The 18837-nt window shown below is 45.9% G+C and overlaps 1 protein-coding gene across 1 annotated transcript in view; it reads left to right on the top strand.

Moving 5' to 3' along the window:
- ALPL (alkaline phosphatase, biomineralization associated) overlaps positions 1-18837 on the top strand; it is a 57004-nt gene that overhangs the window by 9033 nt on the left and 29134 nt on the right. The gene's annotated exons all lie outside the window — the stretch shown is intronic.

Here is an 18837-nt window from a genome sequence, read left to right as displayed (position 1 = left end):
CTCTTCCGCATGCAGAGCCTTCCATGTACACATGGGAGTAGCACAGCAAATGGCATCTCCATGTTGCAGGTTAGAAAATTGGGCCTGGGATCACACGGTGAGGAAATGGTTATCCCTGGGCCCCAGATTGGCCAGGGGAGCCTGGGCTGGGAGATGGGAACATGGGAGTGTTGCAGCTGAGGTGGGGTTGAGTTGCTGGCCCCTCATCCTGGATGAGCCAAACTAGTTCCTGTTTTAATCAGCCATGGGACCGTAGATGAGTCACTTTAATACTCATTTAATAGTCACTTTAAGGGCTTCCCTGGTGGCGCAGTGCTTGAGAGTCCGCCTGCCGATGCAGGGGACGCGGGTTCGTGCCCCAGTCCGGGAAGATCCCACGTGCTGCGGCGCGGCTGGGCCTGTGAGCCATGGCCACTGAGCCTGCGCGTCCGGAGCCTGTGCTCCGCAGCGGGAGAGGCCACAACAGTGAGAGGCCCGCGTACCGCAAAAAAAAAAAAAAAAAAAAAAATAGTCACTTTAATACTGGATACTGCCACCCTCAGTATCCAGGCTCTTAATACTTTTCCATTTTTAAAGCTCTTTCTTATTCATGAACTCACTGAGTCCTTGAAACAGCCCAATAAAGTATTGTCTTCATTTTGCAAAATGGAAACATGCTCAGGTCAAGTCGATGGCAGAACCAGCCCTCAAACTCAGGTCAGGATCACAGGCTAAAGATCTTTCCCCAGATGTGTCCCCCAACCTGTCCCATCTTTGCCTTTGCACCTGGGGTCCCCTCCCTTGCAGTGTCCTCCCTGCCTGTGTTGCCAGTTGGCATCATGGCTGCTTTTCTAGATCTTGCTTGGAAATCTTCAGCCCTTTGTAATCTGATCATCCAGGTAGTGTCTGGCTCTGTGTGAGTTTCTGGAGGGCAGGAACCCCATCTGAGCCATTTGTGAATCCCAGTGTCTAGCAAGGTACCCTCATTCAGCAAGTGTCGAATGACGTTAACGTAACGAAAGGCTGCCCCGCCTGGCAGGGGTTTGCGCAGCCCAGCTGGGCTTGGTTCCCATGGGGAAATCTGAAAAGGCTGTCCTGCTGGGTTTAACACCTGAGTCACTCCAGGCTGAGCCTGGCTGCCCTTCCCGCATCTGCATTGGTGTCTTCTCTCCATCAGTGACATCAGCTCATGAATGATTGGTTAATGATTGGCAGCAGGACAATCCAGTCTCCCTATTGGTGGTTCAGACCCTTAGTCAGGTATGAGTTTCCCCAGCGTCATACCTCTGACCAATCTTCTTGTTCACAGATGGACCCTCAGTGCCCAATAACATTAATTTCTTTAAAAATAGTAACAGCCATCATTTGCCGAATCTATATAACATGCATCCTGGTGCATAGTATGCACTTAATACATATATGGTGAATGGGTGAGTGAATACTTGCAGGAAATAACATCTCTTAGGAACTAAGACCTTGTATGACCTCCGTGCCTGTTTCCTCCTCTGTCCCTGAGAGGTACTCGGAGGAGTGATTGATACATATATATCAATAGATGTTTGTTTTAAATATGTCATGGACCAGGCTCTGTTTTAAGTGCTTCACTTATATTTATTCATTTATCCTTACAACTGAGCCCCAGAGAGTCTAAGTAATGTCTCCAAAGTCACACAGTTGGTACCAAGTGCAAATATTTTCATACCTTCCAGGGCACATGTATTCCAAGTAATGTAATGTGGTGACCATTTTCCCCCAACCTCTTTCCATAGCACAGAAGCCCCTGCCCCAGAGCCTGTGGTCATAAGTAGTAGTTGAGTCCAGTGGTGGTTTTGCTCCCTGACTAGGAAACATCTCCATGGATATAAAATGCTTAACACAGTGCCGAGCACATAGCAGGTCTTGTGATCATCATCCATGTAACAGGTGTGGATACTGCCCTGTATAGAAACCCACAGGAGGGAGACCTGAGTCTGCTGGAGAAAGCCAGGAGATCCTTCACGGAAGAAATTAAAGCAGTCCTGAATGACTATAATAGCATCAGCTCATACCTCCTAGGAGCAGACACTGCCCCAAGTGTGTTAGATGTAGGAACTCATCAGCCCTGGGAGGTAGCACCATAATTAATCATCCCCACCCCATGGATGAGGAAACAGAGAAATGAACTCACTTGCCCGGGGAAATCATTAGTAGCTGGCAGGCCGGCATGTAAATCCCAGCCATCAGGCTATGGAGTCTGGCCATACTGCCTCCTTGATGTAAGGAAAGGCTCATCGAAGTTGCCTGCTGGTCAGTTCCTCTCGCCTCTGCTCAGGGCTGGCTGTCGGCAGGCAGGCCTGGGTGAGTGTACACGCTGATATTACATGATCCTTGCAGTGGAGGAGTCTCCCCACCTCCTGGGGAGCCTTCCCCACATCACACCCTGAGGCTGGGCCCAGACGGAGGTTTTCAGGAAAGGAAACCAGCCCATCACCTTACCCCTGCCTGGGGCAGCCCCTGCACGTGCCAGCTCCCTAATTCCCTGGCACTGCTCAGAGCCGACAGCCACAGGGACTAACATCCCCCCCGATGGGGAAGATTCGTGACAGTTCTGAGGGAGGTACTACTGTGGTCTATAATACACAGAGGCAGAAACAAGACTCAGTATGGTTAAGTAACTTGCCCAGAGTTGCAGAGCTGATGGGTGGAGGAGCTGGGATTTGAACCCAGAGTCTGGGGGCTTTTCCCTCTGCCTTTCAGTCTGCTCTGAGCTGACTGGTTTTGCCTCTGGTGAGGGAAAGATTGTCTGTCTTGGGGATGTCTGGTCCAGAGACTTAGGCCTGCTTCCAAACAATCTTAATTTGTTTAATAATACTAAGAGTTGTCATTTGCTGAATCCCCATGTATGGCCTGCTAAGTAAGTGTTTTACACACCCTTTTTCATTTGGTCCTCTTAAACTTCCCACAGAGTAGGTACTCCAATCCCAGCTTTTACAGGTGAAAAGGAGAAGCACGGAAAAGGGAAGGGACTTGCCCAAGGTCATGCAGCTCATAAGTGGTTAAGCCAGAATTGGAACCTGGGCAGCCTGGCTCCAGAGTGTGGGCCCGGAGTCACTTAATAAATATTAGATAAATCTCTGCAGGCCAGATGTATAAACTCTTCTTGCACCTGATGGTTCTTCCAGAGCCTGACTCAGAGAGGCGGTGCAAGGCAGGAGTTGAGCAAGTGGCAGGAATAGACTGCAGGACACTCCCTGGCCCTCCGAGCCGAGGATGCAGAGTTTATCTACCCCTTGTGTGGTCCTGGTCGAAGGGAGGAACGGACAGGGGTGGGGAGCACAGGGGGGCAGTTCTGGTGTCTCCAGAACCAGGGTCAGAAGGAGGCCAGAGTAATTAGCCTGGCTGAAGCTACTGCTAACTGAGAATCCTCAGTGGGGGACTGGCCCCAGCTTCAGTCCAGGGCTCTGGCCTTGCACCTGACCCTCCTGGAGTTCCATCTCAGGCTTTCAGAGTCTTCCTGGGGTGGCAAATCTCAGAGCACTGGTTTGTGTGAGAACTGTGCTCTGCAATTTCCCCCTTCGACACCCAAGTCCCTGGACTGGCCTGCCTGCCCCACTTCGTCCTTTTGGAGGAAGCAGATCCTTTCCTCTTGCGTGGCTACTTGATTGGAATAATCAAGTATTTCCCCCCTGGCCCCTGGCCAGGCCGAGCTCACTTGGCAAGGCCTCTCACTGGGGCTCTGAGGCAGGCCTTCCAGCCTCCCCATCCTGTGGCACGCTCTAATCAGCGAGGCTGAGATGCACAGAAAACCCTGTCCCATTGGCTTTGCTGGGCAGGCCCCAGATGGTTCCTGTGGCAGAGGCAGGGCTGACCTTGGGCTTTGTTCCCTCACTGTCTGGAGTGACTACTGTTGGTGGAAGGAGGGGCTGTCCCCACTTCAGAAAATTCACGCTGGAGTGGCCTTTCTTGTCAGCTCACCTGGGTGTCACCTCTTGGCGCCTGTCAGGCTGGAAAAAGGAGGGAGCAGAGTCAGGAAGGGGGAAAGATGGGTGCAGAACATTCATTCATTCATTCAACAAACATTTCCTTAGCCCAACTGCCTTCTAGGCCCAAGGCTGGCTTCTGGAATTCGCAGACGAATCTGGTCTAGCTTTTCCTTCAAAGGTCAACCAGCGTGTGCAGGAGATGGTCATGTAAACAGACACATTCAGACACACTCACCAGGTGCTGTAGGGTGAAGGAAGGTTCAAGAGCTGTGGGGCCAGAGGAGCCACCTAACTGAGCCTCAGGCAGAACAACCACAAAGAATTTCTGCGGGAGGCAGCATCATTCTTTTTCTTTTCCTCTCTCTTTCCAACAAATACTGAGCATCTTCTGCAGGCAGATGTGGCTCTGGGTGCTGGGGTTACAGGAGCTCCTCTGTAATGCAAAAGACAGACCATACAATAAAATTGGGTTAATTTCAGCCAGTGATGAGCAGGGTTGTGAAATAGTGAGGGACTGGGGTGCGGTAGGGGCTCAGAGGAGGTGGCCTTTGACCTGAAGAATGAGGAGTGATCCAAGCAAAGACCTTGGGGATGAGTGTTCCAGGCAGGGGAACAGGCTGTGCAAAAACCCTGAGGGAAGAGAACAGGGCACAGAAGGTCTGAGTGGTGAGCGGAGGGGGCCAGGAGGTGATGTCAGAAGGTGGGCTGGACCCAAAGCTTGCAGACCTCAGACAGACTCTGGGAGAATCAGCAGGGCCTGCCAGGAGAAGTAAGGTAAGGGTGACCTGTTTGTTGGGTGGCCCCTTAACTGGTTGTTTAAGCAAGAATGGACTTTGGGGTTTGCCACTCCAGCCCTCTCCAGGCACAGAGAGGAAAAAAAAAAAAAGTGACCCTCCCAGGTCGTGAAGGGAGGTGGTAGGACTGTATCTGGGTCCCCTAGCCACCAACCAGTTTCTCTCCAATATGCCCACACAGCCCTTCTGAATTAAGGCAAACACTTATTAAGCACTTACTGTTTGCCAATAAAGTTGCATATCTTGTGTACCTTGACAGGAGGAGGTGACCTGGGTTCCAGATGATTGACCCTGGCCGAGTGACTGAACCTCAGTTTACTCATAAAATGGGGACAGTAATGGTTTCCAGCTCGTAAAACTGTTGAGGATTCAATGAGATATGAAGCGTGTTGAACAGTTTCTGTAGTGCTTGACAAAATGTGAATATTTACTGAGCATTTTTGTTTTCATTTAAGTTGTTTTATGGACCCTGGGATCTTTTAGTGGATTAATCATGATCCTTGTTCAAGCACATTTATCACTGGTTCTTAATGGCCCTCTTGTATATTTTATTTTATTTATTTATTTATTTTTTGGCCGCACCGCGTGGCATGTGGGATCTTAGTTCCTCTACCAGGGATCGAACCCATGTCCCCTGCAGTGGGAGCGTGGAGTCTTAACCACTGGACTGCCAGGGAAGTCCCTATTTTATTATTAAAAATAAATTTTAAATACCTATGAGCCATCATCCAATACCTTACATCTTCCTCTGGGTTCTTCCATCTGTCTCCTACCCACCTTTCTTCACGTGGGGTAACCACTGTCCTGAGTCTGGGCTTTCTTATTCCCTTGCCTTTTAAAATTATTATTTTTAAATTTTGATTAATACTTTATTAGTATTATTATCACACACAGATATATGTGTTATACATATGAAGTTTCTCATTCCCTTTGCCTTTTTTTGATTAGTATTTAAAATCATATATATGTGTGTGTTATATACATTATGTAAAATATACATTTTTTTACTTTATGAAAGTGTATCATGCTTTACATAATCTCCTGGGACTTGCTTTTTTCACTCCATCTTACATTGCCGAGATTGATCCAATGGTTGCATGTAGCTGTAATTCTTTTTTTTAGCTGCAGTATAATATTCCACTGAGTATTCTGTAATTTTTTTTTTTTTGGCCGTGCTGCCCTGTTTGTGGGATCTTAGTTCCCCGACTAGGGATTGAACCTGGGACCTTGTCAGTGAAAGCACCAAGTCCTAACCACTGGACCTCGAGGGAATTCCCACCACAGTTTTTATTTAGTCAACTTCTTGTTGATGGCATTTGGGTTGTTTTCAGGGTTTTGCTAGTGTGGAAAAAGCACTATGAGTATTCATGCATATGCTTCCTAATGCATATATATAGAAATTTTCTCTTGATATATAACTAGGAGTGGAATTGTGGGGTCATAGGGTATATGAATATTTGTTCAGTATCAGAAGATAAGAGCAAACTGTTTTCCAAAATGATTGTATCAGTTTATACTCCCACCAGTAACATATAAGAGATCCTGTTGTTCTACGTCTTCCGTAAGTGTTGTCAGACTTCTTATTTTTTCCAACCCAACAAGTATAACGATTTCTCACTGTAGATTTGATTTACATATATTATCCCTGGTTGCCAATGAGGTTGAAGAAGTGTGTCTGAATGTGTGTGTGTGAGATGCCTTTTGCCCATTTTTTTCTTTCTCTTTTTAAATATTTATTTATTTATTTATTTATTTATTTATTTATTTTTGGCTGTGTCGGGTCCCAGCTGCGGTGCGCCAGCTCCTCCTTGAGGCGTGCAGACTCCTCTCTAGTTGAGGCATGCAGGCTTAGTTGCCCCGAGGCATGTGGGATCTTATGACCAGGGATCGAACCCATGTCCCCTGCACTGGAAGGTGGATTCCCAACCACTGGACCACCAGGGAAGTCCCTTGCCCATTTTTCTAGTTGTCCTTTATTTGTTCTTCTCGTATTGATTTGTAATAGTCCTTCCTTCGTCCCTCCCTCCCTCCCTCCCTCTCCTTCCCTCCCTTCCTTCCTTCCTTCCCCCACTGTGTGGTTTGCAGGATCTCAGTTCCCTGACCAAGGATTGGACCCAGACCACGGCTGTGAAAGCGCGGAATCCTAACCACTAGGCCACCAGGGAACTTCCTTGTAATAGTTCTTTATACTTCTGAGTCTACTGATGTTTTGGAAACTGAAATTCTAAAATTTAATAGAGTCTAACCTAGCACTGTTTTATTTAATATTTAGTGCTTTTTGGATCTTATTTAAGAAAGTGTGCCTTAACTCTGAGATCAGAAAGCTGTCACCTACAGTTTCCACTAAATGTTTCAAAGTTTTTTTTTTCACATTTAAGACCTTGATCCATGTTCAGTTGATTTTGTGTATAGTGTAGGATAAGGATCCAATTCAACTTTTTTCCCATCTGGGTACCCATTTTTTCTTATGTTTTCCAGTTCTCTTTGTAGCTGATGTATGAAAATGCAATAGGCTTTTTTTGCATTTGATCTTATCAAGCTAATTTGCTAAACTCTATTTCCAATTATTTGTCTGTAGATCCTATGCAGACAATCAGTTACAAGTAATGATAGTTTTCTTTTGTATTTTTAGATCTTTATGCTTTTAACTTTTTTTCTCATATTATTACACTGTCTAGGACTACCAGTACAATCTTAAAAATTTTAAAGGTGGTATTAGATATCTTTGTCTTGTTTTTTATTTTAGAGATAATGTTCTAATGTTTCCCCATTTAATATATATGTATTGCAGATTTTTTATAAATTGCTTTTTTTAGGTTAAGGAAGCTTCTATTCATAACTTACAGAGAGCTTTTTAAAAATAATAATTTGTGTTGAATTAATTTGCATTAAATGCTTTCAAAAAGTATCTTGAGATGATTATATGGTTTTTCTCCTTTAATCTGTTAATGTAGTTAATTACATATTTGATCTTCTAATATTAAACCATCCTTGCAGTCCTAAGATAAGTCTAACTTGTATATTGGTTATTCTCTTATATCTTGTTTAGAATTATTTTATCAGTTTTCATGAATAAAATGGGTCTGTAATTTTCATTTTTTATGTTGTGCTTTTCTGGCTTTGGTATTGCAATAATAATGGCCTCACAGAAGTAGATGGTAATATTTTCTCTTTTACTGTTTTCTGGAAAAGTCTGGGTAAAATTGAGATAATTTGCTTCTTGAAGTCTGATAGAACTCACCTGTAAAATCACCTTGGCCTGTTTTCTTTGTGGAAAGATTTTAACTACTGTTTCAATTTTTTAATTTAGTTTCCTTATTTCTTCTTGAGTCAGTCTTGGTATGTTATATATGTATTTTTAGAAATGTATGCATTTAATCTGCATTTTCATATTTATCAGTGTAAGGTTGCGTATAGCATTTTCTTATTGTATTCCTCTTTTCCGTAATAACTGTGTATTATCTCTTTCTCCCTCTGTTTATTTTTATTTATTTATTATTTTTATATTTTAATTTTTTTATTTTTTTGCTGTATGCGGGCCTCCCACTATTGTGGCCTCTCCTGTTGCGGAGCACAGACTCCGGATGCGCAGGCTCAGCGGCCATGGCTCACGGGCCCAGCCGCTCCGCGGCATGTGGGATCTTCCCGGACCAGGGCACGAACCCTGTGTCCCCTGCATCGGCAGGCGGACTCTCAACCACTGCGCCACTAGGGAAGCCCCTCTCTGTTTATTTTTTAAAATTAATCTTGCCTCAAGTTTATTGACTCTTTTAAAGGACTGACTTGTGGCTTTGATCTTCTCAGTTTAATCTTTGTTTTCTGTTTTGTTGATTTCTGCTCTTTGTAATCTCCTTTTATTTTCTTCGAGTTTCTGTTTTTTCTGATTTCCTAAATTGGAAACTTAGCTCATTAATTTTTAGACTTTCTTTGCTGCATTGCAGTTTTTGATATATAGTGTTTTATTGTCGTTCAGTTCTAAGTGGTGTTTAATTTCTACTATGACATTTCTTTGATCTTTGATCTATGAGTTATTTAGGGATTTTGCGGGCGTCTCACTGTTGTGGCCTCTCCCGTTGCGGAGCACAGGCTCCGGAAGTGCAGGCCCAGCGGCCATGGCTCACGGGCCCAGCCACTCCGCGGCATGTGGGATCCTCCCGGACCAGGGCACGAACCCGTGTCCCTTGCATCGGCAAGCGGACTCTCAACCACTGCGCCACCAGGGAAGCCCCTATTTAGGGATCTTTTAATCTCTAAGTGTATGGAAAATTGTTTGTCCTTTTCAAAACTAACTTCAAACTTAATGGTCAGAGAATGTGGACTATGTGAAGACCTGTTATTTAAAATGTGAGACTTGTTTTGTGGTCTGGTATGTGATTAATTTTTTAAATGTTTGAGTGTTCCTGAAAAGTATGTGTGTATCCTCCTTTTTAATTTCAATTTATCTTGCTTTTTCTGTTTCATTTCAATATTTTATTACTTTAAAAGAATTGTTAGCTGTAGCTCTTCCCTGCAAAGACAAGATTAGCACTTTCTTATAGCCTTTGGTCTCTCTCTTCCCTTTCAACCCTTATACTCTTTAGTGACATGCCTTTGAGCCCCATGACAGCACATTAAAACTGTCTAGGTTTTACAGTTCTCAGTTGTTTAGATATTATATATTTGTCTTGTTCTTCTCTTTGATCTGGGGATTTTTTTTTTAAACACTAAACTTTACTAAGTTATTTGCTCAGCTTTCACATATCTTTAGTATCATATGTGGAATTTGTTTCTATTACTGAAGCAGTTACTTCAAAATTTTTTTGGGGGGGGTGTCTTTCTGTATAAACCTGAGCCATTGAATGTTTTTTTTTTTTAGCCTTTAACATTTGAATGGCAGTTTAGCTAGATATAAAATTCTCAGTTCAAATTCTTTTCCTTTGGGACTTTGGTCAATTCAATTTGTTACTTATTCCTTTGTAAGTGATCTGTTTTTCTCTAGACTTTGAGAATGTGTCTTCTGATATTCACTCTAATATTTCTGAGTGTGGGGTTTTCCTTATCTATCCTGTCTGATGTATTTGGGATGCTTTCAAACTGAGATCTATCATTTTTCTTCAGTTCCAAGGTTGTCTTCATTATTTCTTCAAATATCTCTTGTTTTGATTTATTTTCCTCTCATGGGACTCCTGATATCTAGATGTTGGTGCTTATATTTCCATCTCTCTCATTATTTTGGTTGATGTATAATTTCATTCAATAAAATGCACAGATCTTAAGTGTTCAATTCAATGTGGTATTTTGACCAATTACGTTACCTTGTAACCATAACCCCAAAATAAGATTAAAAAAAATTTTCTATCTCTCTAGCAAGTTGCCTCACAACCCTTTCCCGTTTATTTTTCCTCCCAAATTGCAATCATATTCTGATTTCTTTTACCATAGATTAGATTGGTCTTTTCTAGAGTTTCATGTAAATGGAATCATACAGCAGATACTCTTCTATGTCTAGCTTCTTTCACTTAGCATAATGTTTTTGAGATTCATCTATGTTTGTTGCCTCAATAGTTCTCTCCTTTTTTAGCCAAGTGGTTTTCCATTGAATTAATATACCACCAATGTTTATTCATTGATCTCTTAGTGAATATTCAGACTGTTTCCAGGGACTTCCCTGGCGGTCCAGTGGTTAAGACTGCGCGCTTCCAATTCAGGGGGCGTGGCTTCAAGCCCTGGTCGGGGAACTAGGATCCCACATGCCATGCCGCCATTAAATAAATAGAATGTTTCCAGTTTGGGGGTATTATAAATAAAGTTCCTATGAACACTTAATGTATGACTCTTTGGGTGTATTTTCTTTCTTTTTTTAATAAATTTATTTATTTATTTTTGGCTGCGTTGAGTCTTCATTGCTGCACAGGGGCTTTTTCTAGTTGCAGCGAGCAGGGCTACTCTTTGTTGCGGTGTGCGGGCTTCTCATTGTGGTGGCTTCTCTTGTTGCAGAGCGCGGGCTCTAGGTGCCCGAGCTTCAGTTGTTGTGGCACACTGGCTCAGCAGTTGTGGTGCATGGGCTTAGTTGCTCCACGGCATATGGGATCTTCCCGGACGAGGGCTCAAACCCGTGTGCCCTGCATTGGCAGGCGGATTCTCAACCACTGCGCCACCAGGGAAGCCCTTTGGGTGTATTTTCATTTCTTTTGAGCAAATACTTAGGAGTGGAATTGCTGGATAATGTGATAAGTGTATGTTGGTTTACCTGCCAAACTTTTCCAAAGTCAGTGTACTTAATTACATAACCATGAGTTTTTCTACATTCTTGCCAATGTTTGATTTTGCAAGTCATTTTGATTTGGTTTTAGTCATCCTGGTGGGTGTGAAATGGGTTTAATTTTCATTTACCTGATGATAATTATGTGGAGCACCATGAACTATTGGTCATTCGTATGTTTTCATTTTGAAGTGGCTACGTCTCTTGCCCATTGTGTGTGGGAGGGTTGTAAATCATTTTATTGGCAACTTTAGGAATTCTTTATTTGCTGGATACAAGTCCTTTGGGAGCTATGTGTATTGTGCGTATTCTTTACCATTATGTGTCTTGTCTATTCAGTTTCTTAATGGTATCTTTTGATGAGCAGAAATGTAAAATTTTTTTTTTTTTTTGCGGTACGTGGGCCTCTCACTGTTGTGGCCTGTCCCGTTGCAGAGCTCAGGCTCCGGATGCGCAGGCTCAGCAGCCATGGCTCACAGGCCCAGCCACTCCGTGGCATGTGGGATCCTCCCGGACCAGTGCACGAACCTATGTCCCCTGCATCAGCAGGCGGACTCTCAGCCACTGCGCCACCAGGGAAGCCCCAGAAATGTAAAATTTTGATGAAGTCCAAATTATCATTTTTTTTTAATGAAGTTAGGACTCCTTGCCTTACCCCAAAGTCACAAAGATACCTGCTTATGTTATCTTCTAGAGGCTTTATGGTTCTGGCTTTTATAGTTAGGATTATGGGGACTTCCGTCGTGGTCCAGGGGTTAAGACGCGGCGCTTCCACTGCTGGGGAACTAAGATCCCGCATGCCATGTGGTGCGGCCAAAAAAAAAAGAAAAACAAGAAGATTTGTACAATTAGGTTTATGATCCATTTCAAATTAATGGAGTAAGATTGGGGCTGCTGTTTTAACTTTTAACTGATCTTTTACCATTTCTTTCATATTTCCGATTTCTTAATCCTTCCTGGCTTCTTCCTGGAAATATTCCTCCATCTGATATCCCAGTTCCCTATTTCATTCCTCAGCTGCAGTATCCATTCTGCAGTTAATTCTACCTATTATGTTTGTTATTTCAACTGTTTTTTCATATAGAATATTTCCACTTGGGTCCTTTAACACTCTCTTATTCTGTTTTGTTTCACTAATATCTTTCCTTATTTCTTTGGCGTGTTTCTAATGCTTATTTTAAAATTCTCAGTCCATCTGTTGAACACGGCCAATTTCAGTGGTATCTCTAATTGGTTTGTTTTTCTTTTGAAGCCAGTGTACTCCTCGGATTCCCTGTTCTGTAACCCATGAGCTCATTCCTCGGGGTGGGAGGGTTTCAGCTATTCTGTCTGGTGCTGCATGTTGGGGTAAGAATCCAAGCCTGACCCTGGTCTCTGTCAGCATTGATGAGCCCAAGGAGATGACAGTCCCAGAGTGGAGGCCCCCAGGTGTCAGAACTGCGTAGTTCCTCCCTGGGTTTGTCATCACGACCCTCACCCCCAGCCCCCCCACCAAGTAACTAACTCTACAGGATTGAGCCTCACTTTCTGGATGCCAGGAAGAAGCAGCCAGGGGAGAGGGCTCTCTGTCTGCCTAGGTCATAATCCACCAGCCTCCAGGTCCAGAAGAGAAGGGGTGGTGGAGTGACCGTGGAGGCCTGTCACCCCATTAGTTCCCTCTTCATTTCTGCAATTCCATGGTGCCTGCTGCACGGCCCTGATTTTACTCCGGCATATACTTGGACTGTCTGCCTGGGCCCCACGTGTGCAAGTGAGAATGCTGGCCTCGGTTGCTCCAGGGCAAGTGGGCATGTTTTGGGGCAGGGTGTGTGGGGAGGTGTGCTGGGGAAGGCTTGATGCAAAGAGGCAAGAGCAGAGCTCAAATGCGATTGTCTTTTCTACAATATTCTCCACCTGCTAAAGACTAGGCCCTGCCCCTTCTCCTGGCTCCTGCGTTCCCACCCTCCAGCGCTGCACACACCAAGTTAAAATCCCCTTCCGTCTCCCCAGGAGATTCCGTTTCTCTCCAGGATTTCCTAGGCTTAGTGATGTTTTTGCTCTATTGTTACTCTGGTGTTGATTTGAGGACGAGGGGCCAGGAGCCATATGTCTTCCCTCACTGTTTCTAGGGATGGTATGTGCAGCACCCTCAACCCCACTGTATCACCAGCTGGAGCACAGAGGCTTCAAAAGAAAAACAGCAAACTGACTTGAGATAGCACTGGAGTCAGCGACATTAGAACAGATAGACCAAGAATTTTTAATTAACATTAGAAACATACGAAAGAGATAAGGAAATATATTAGCAACATAAGACAGAATAAGAAAGTGTTAAACAATAAAAGAACCATGTGGAAATAAGAAATATGGTTTAATATGAAAACCAGCCTTATCATCTGTTCCAGCCCCAACCTTTGCATGTACCTCACAGCTCACTATTCTCCAAAAAAAGACTTTCATGGCCGCCAGACCTTCGCATGGGCTCTTCCCTCTGATTAGTCTGCCTTCCCTACACTTCTGCTGGAAAAATTCTGGTACATCCTCGAGACTCCTTCCCTGAAGGCCTCTCATGGTCGTTGTGATACTTAGTGATGGCATGGGGTTCAAGAGTTAGGAAACCAGGGTGCTTGTCCTATTCTTCAACTAACTGACTGTGTGACTTTGGGAAAGTCACACTACCTCTCTGGACCTTAGGCTCCTGCTGGGAAGAAAATGAGAGTGCTGGGTTAGATTAGTCCTAGAACCCCTTTCAGCTCTGACAAGCTGGTACAGTGGTTAAGAATGAAGGTTCTGGGCTTCCCTGGTGGCGCAGTGGTTGAGAGTCTGCCTGCCGGTGCAGGGGACGCGGGTTTGTGTCCCGGTCCGGGAGGATCCCACGTGCCGCGGAGCGGCTGGGCCTGTGAGCCATAGCCGCTGAGCCTGCGCGTCTGGAGCCTGTGCTCTGCGGCGGGAGAGGCCACAGCGGTGAGAGGCCCGCGTACGGCAAAAAAAAAAAAAGAGAAGGTTCTGGACTTAATTGCTGTGTTTCAAGCCTCATTTACTAACCTAGCATAATGGTTAACAGCTTATACTTTGGGGTTGGACAATTTGGGTTCATAATCCCAACTCTGTTCACTTGACTGCTGTGTGACCATAGGCAAATTACTGAGCCTCCCTGTGCTTTTTTTCCCCTCTTCTGTAAAATAATGTTGATATTAAGGGTGCCTACCTCCGAGTGTAGGAGCACAATAAATGCAGCTGTTGTTGTGCTGTTGGTGGTTGTTCACCATCATACAGGCTTCTCCATTCCATTCAACAAAATCTTGATGTTTGTCTGCCAGGCTCTATCTAAATGCTTTTTAAAATTCTACCAAATTTTATTGCTTAACAGATACTCTCTTTTGCCTTTTATCTTTTTTTTTTTTTTTTTTTTTGGCTGTGTTGGGTCTCTGTTGCTGCGCGTGGGCTTTCTCTAGTTGTGGCGAGCTGGGGCTACTCTTCGTTGCAGTGAGGGTTTCTCATTGCGGTGGCTTCTCTTTGTTGTGGAGCACAGGCTCTAGAGTGCGGGCTTCAGTAGTTGTGGCACTCAGGCTCAGTAGTTGTGGCTTGTGGGCTCTAGAGCGCAGGCTAAGTAGTTGTGGCGCACGGGCTTAGTTGCACCGCGGCATGTGGGATCTTCCCGGAACAGGGATCAAACCCACATCCCCTGCATTGGCAGGCGGATTCTTAACCACTGCGCCACCAGGGAAGTCCCTGCATTTTTATCTTTAAAACAACCTTGCAGAATGAGGATCTGTAACCCTGTTTTATGGATAAGGATCCTGCGGCCCCAAACATAAAGTCACTTTCAAAGCTACACAGCCAGGACTTAACCCGATATCCAGCTCCTCCATGGTCAAGGTCTTTCCACTATGCCACAGTGTTCAGAGAGATTAGTCTGGGGTTTTGGGAGATTACTGAACAAATCCAGATGGAAAAGCTTGGTGAGAAACTCCCCCTCCCCGTTACACATGTACGCCAGCTGTCTGCCCGCCTAGGCCGTCCACAAGATGTATTTCATACAAATGCAGATTTAATGATGGGCCAGAAGTTAATTGAGGAGGCAGAACAAGGGTGGGTTGGACGATTAGCGTCTCATGTGACCTGGGATAGAGAGCCAAAGGGGCTCTGGGAAAGAGAGCAGTGGTCTTGGAGGACACGGAGTCAGCAAAGAGGAGGACTGCGATCCAGCAAGCCCAGAGCTGAAGCTGGAGAGCGAGGCCTGTGGAAGCAGATGTAGGTCTTGCTAAGAGGCAGTTCCAGAGGGTGGCACTAGGGCTGACTCCAGCCCCGCCCGGTACTCTTGCTGGTCCGGATACGTGGCTTTACCTCTCAGAGGCTGCAAAAGGGCTGCTAGTACCATTTGGTACGGGAGAGGGTACGTGCGGGAGCAGCAGTAGCCCTGCACCAGAACCTCAGCTCCACAGCTGATTCGATTGGCGCGTGTAGACTCGATTTAATCCTGAAGCCTCAGTTTCCTTATCTGCAGTTTGGGAATCACATTCTTGCCTGCGTGGGATTATTGCAAGCCTCCAGTGAGATGACTTCGTGGTGAAACCTTCTCTGATCTCTATTTAAAACTGCAAATGCCGCCTCTCCTCCCCCCTCTTCTTTTTCTCCATCTCACTTACCACTACCTGGCATCCTATTGATTTTACTTACTTTCTTATTGTCTGCTCACCCCACCAGCAGGGATTTGAGCACCTAGAACAGCCCCTGGCATATAGTATGTGCCCAATAAACAGAGGTCGTATGAATGTTGGTTGAGTAACATATAGGGAAGACCCTAGGGGATAGGGGATGTTGAGGCCGTGTCAGTTGGATCTTAGAGATGCAGGACAGAGGCACAAGAGAAGCCACGACAGCTCACTTGGGGTGCCAAGGGCTGCCCATGAAAGCAACTGGGGCCTGGATTTTAAGGTTGTGGCTGGTCCCTCTCTGGCCACAGCCTGTAGGAGGTAAGTCCTTTAGGAGAGTAAAGCTGGATGGGCCTGAGTACTGGGGCTTCTCATGGAGCCAAGACTCTTGGGGCAAGCCATGATACTTGGCTTCCCTGCTTTCTTTAGCTTTTTAAACCATTCTGATGGCCCCTAAGTGGAACAGACTACCTCAAAGAAATGTCAGTCCCAGTGCCATCCCTGCCACCGCGAAGGCTAGAAGAAAAAGCACTGGGTTTGGAGGCAGGCAGATCCGGGGTTATGGCCTAGCCCTGCCCCTCTTTACCAGAGGGATGTTCGGCAAATCACTGTACCTCTCTGAGTCTCTGTTTCCTCCTCTGTGAAATGGGTGTAGCAGTTTCCCCCCTGTATGCCAACCTCCTAGGGCTTTGTGTAAAATACAGTAAAAATGTGTATTGTGACCAATCATCACTAGACTGAAGGGCCTAGGAGGCAGAAGTTGTACCTGCGGCCCTTAGTGCAGGGCCAGCCACACAGTAGACGCTTGGAACCTAGTGGTCAAAGAGTTGTTAAACCCAACTGACAACAACCTTGGAAGGGGAGGTTCCGAGTCCTGCACACAGTAGGGCTTTTAGGCAAATCCTGCCCAAGGACCGCCTACAATTCTACAAGTTTATACATTCCAAGAAGAAAACCAAGCTTGTATTGGTTGGCCTCATTTTACCGTGCACTCGAAACTTACTGACCCATCTTTAGCTTGTTTGCAAGATTTTTCCTTTGGTAGAAACAACTAGATGAGTGACATGATGTGGTTGCTTACAATGTAAGGGGCTGAGAAAAACAGGCTGAACTGGAGTTCTGAGGTCAGACTCTGTGTTCCAAGTAACAGAAAATCCAAGGTAAGCAATATGGGGAATTAATTAGCTCATGTAACTTGAATGTTCAGAATCCGGCTTCAGGCGTGGCTGCATCCAGGGGCTCAAGCAGCATCATCAAAGACTCAGATTCTCTGCATCTCTCTACTCCACCTTCTGAGAGCTTGCCTTATCTTCAGGCTGCACACAGTGCCCCTCCCCATCGCCCCACTCCCTCACAACACACCATCCAGGTGGAGAGAGTCTTGAGCTTAAGCCAGTCAGTCAGGACCCACCTGGAGCCGCTGGAGGTAGGATCAGTCCTACCCAAACCAGTTGGCTGGAAAAGGGAGAGCCACTTCCCGAGGAAACTTTGTGGTATTGTTAGGAAAGGGGAATGGATTCTGGGTGGCCAAAAATTATAGCACGTATCTACTACAGTCATCAGAATGGGAAACAACAGAAAGCCATAGAAACATCTGCATAGCACTTTACAGTTTGCAAAGTTCCTTCCCTCCTAAGAAGCCAATATTGGAAGCAGAATGGCACTTATTATCACTGCTTTGCAGATGAGAAAACAGCCCTTGAGTAACTGGCCAGGACTCTGACTTGTAACCCTGAGCTGCCCCCACCCACCTCAGCCTCTTTGTGTAAAATTATAAACCCAGAGGGGCTGACCTGGGCGGGAGGGAGCCAGCATGACTGAAGGCCTTCCCTTTACAGAGGGAGCACCCGTTCCAGATATGAGAGGTCCCCAGGAAGCTGCAATCATGTGAAAGCCCAGGAGGAGCTGGTCTGGGGGCAGAGGGAACAGCCTGATGTGAGGACTGGTCACGGGGCTGGGCACACACACAATGGGAGCCCTGCCTCGCTCACTGCCAGGACACCGGCATGCGTGCGCATACACATGCACACAAACTCACACATGCACACTGCCACACAGGCAGAGGGAGGTCATGTGACACACTGACGTGGGGCTCCCTGTACCGGGGGTGGCCAAGGCATTGGGGTCTGCCGCCCATAATGGTGACCATGATGGACGTTGTTCTGGCATGTGACTGAGATGGGGGAGCCAGCACACTGAATACGGAGCCAGACAGGCCTGGCCTGCATCCCAGCTCTCCCACATGGTTGCTGTGTGACCCCACACTTCCCTCCCCACTTTTGAGCCTCAGTTTTCTCTTCTGATCCGGGCTGATAATTCCCACATGACTGGTTTCTTAGAAGGCTGAACAAAAAGCTCCCAGTACATAATAGGTGCTTCATTCATTATGAGTTTCTCCTTTTCCCCCTTCATAGTGTCCTGTTAATAGCTGTGTGAACCTGGCCAAGTTACTTAACTTCTCTGTGCAGTGGGAGCAATGATAGCACCTACCACATGGTGTTGTTAGGAGTAGATGAAGGAATACCTGGAAAGCACTTAGAACAGTGCCTGGCACACTCGTTATCACCTTTACTACTAGCTAACATTTATTCTGAGTGTTTAATATGGGCCAAGCCCTGGGCCTTGATCTCATTGTTCATTGTGCAGTTATCCTTCTTATAATAGCACAGTGATATAGGCGCTCTCTGTGATTATCCCCATTGGACCCGTGAGAAAACTGAGGCCCAGAAAGGGGAAGTGATGTGCCCAAGGTCATAAAGCCAGTAAGCAATCTGGGGGCTCTGCTCAGCTGTGCGCCCTTGGGTGAGACCCTCACCTCTGTGGGTCCATATTTCCTGCCTGGAGGTTGGGGTGCATCCCTGCCCTGTACCTCCCAGGGTCACCATGGATATCAAATGTCATAGTGCCAGGAGCCTCCACCAGCTGGAAGGTTCTCTGGGAATATGAGGAGTGCTATTACCATGGGCCCAGGGCAGTGAGACCTGTCTCTGGGAACATCTGTGTACTCCCTGTTCTGACGCAAGCTGGGCATTCGAGAAACCGGGCACTTGCCACCCAGGGATACTGCTTGTGTTGGCTGCCACTCAGAAGGTTACAAGTTCATGGCCTATTTCCCTGAAGTCCAGAGCTGCCTCAGCCTCTTCTTACAGGGCCTGTGTGGGGCTGTCTATGGAATGGAGGTTTCATCTCCTAGGGGAAGGCTGCCAGAGCACATGGGGCATCGGGGG

Source organism: Lipotes vexillifer, unplaced genomic scaffold, assembly GCF_000442215.2.
Source record: "Lipotes vexillifer unplaced genomic scaffold, Lipotes_vexillifer_v1.1 scaffold496, whole genome shotgun sequence".
In the NCBI taxonomy this organism is placed as follows: Eukaryota; Metazoa; Chordata; class Mammalia; order Artiodactyla; family Lipotidae; genus Lipotes; species Lipotes vexillifer.
Note: the sequence above shows the minus strand (reverse complement) of the source record. Positions and strands in the feature narration are given on the sequence as shown.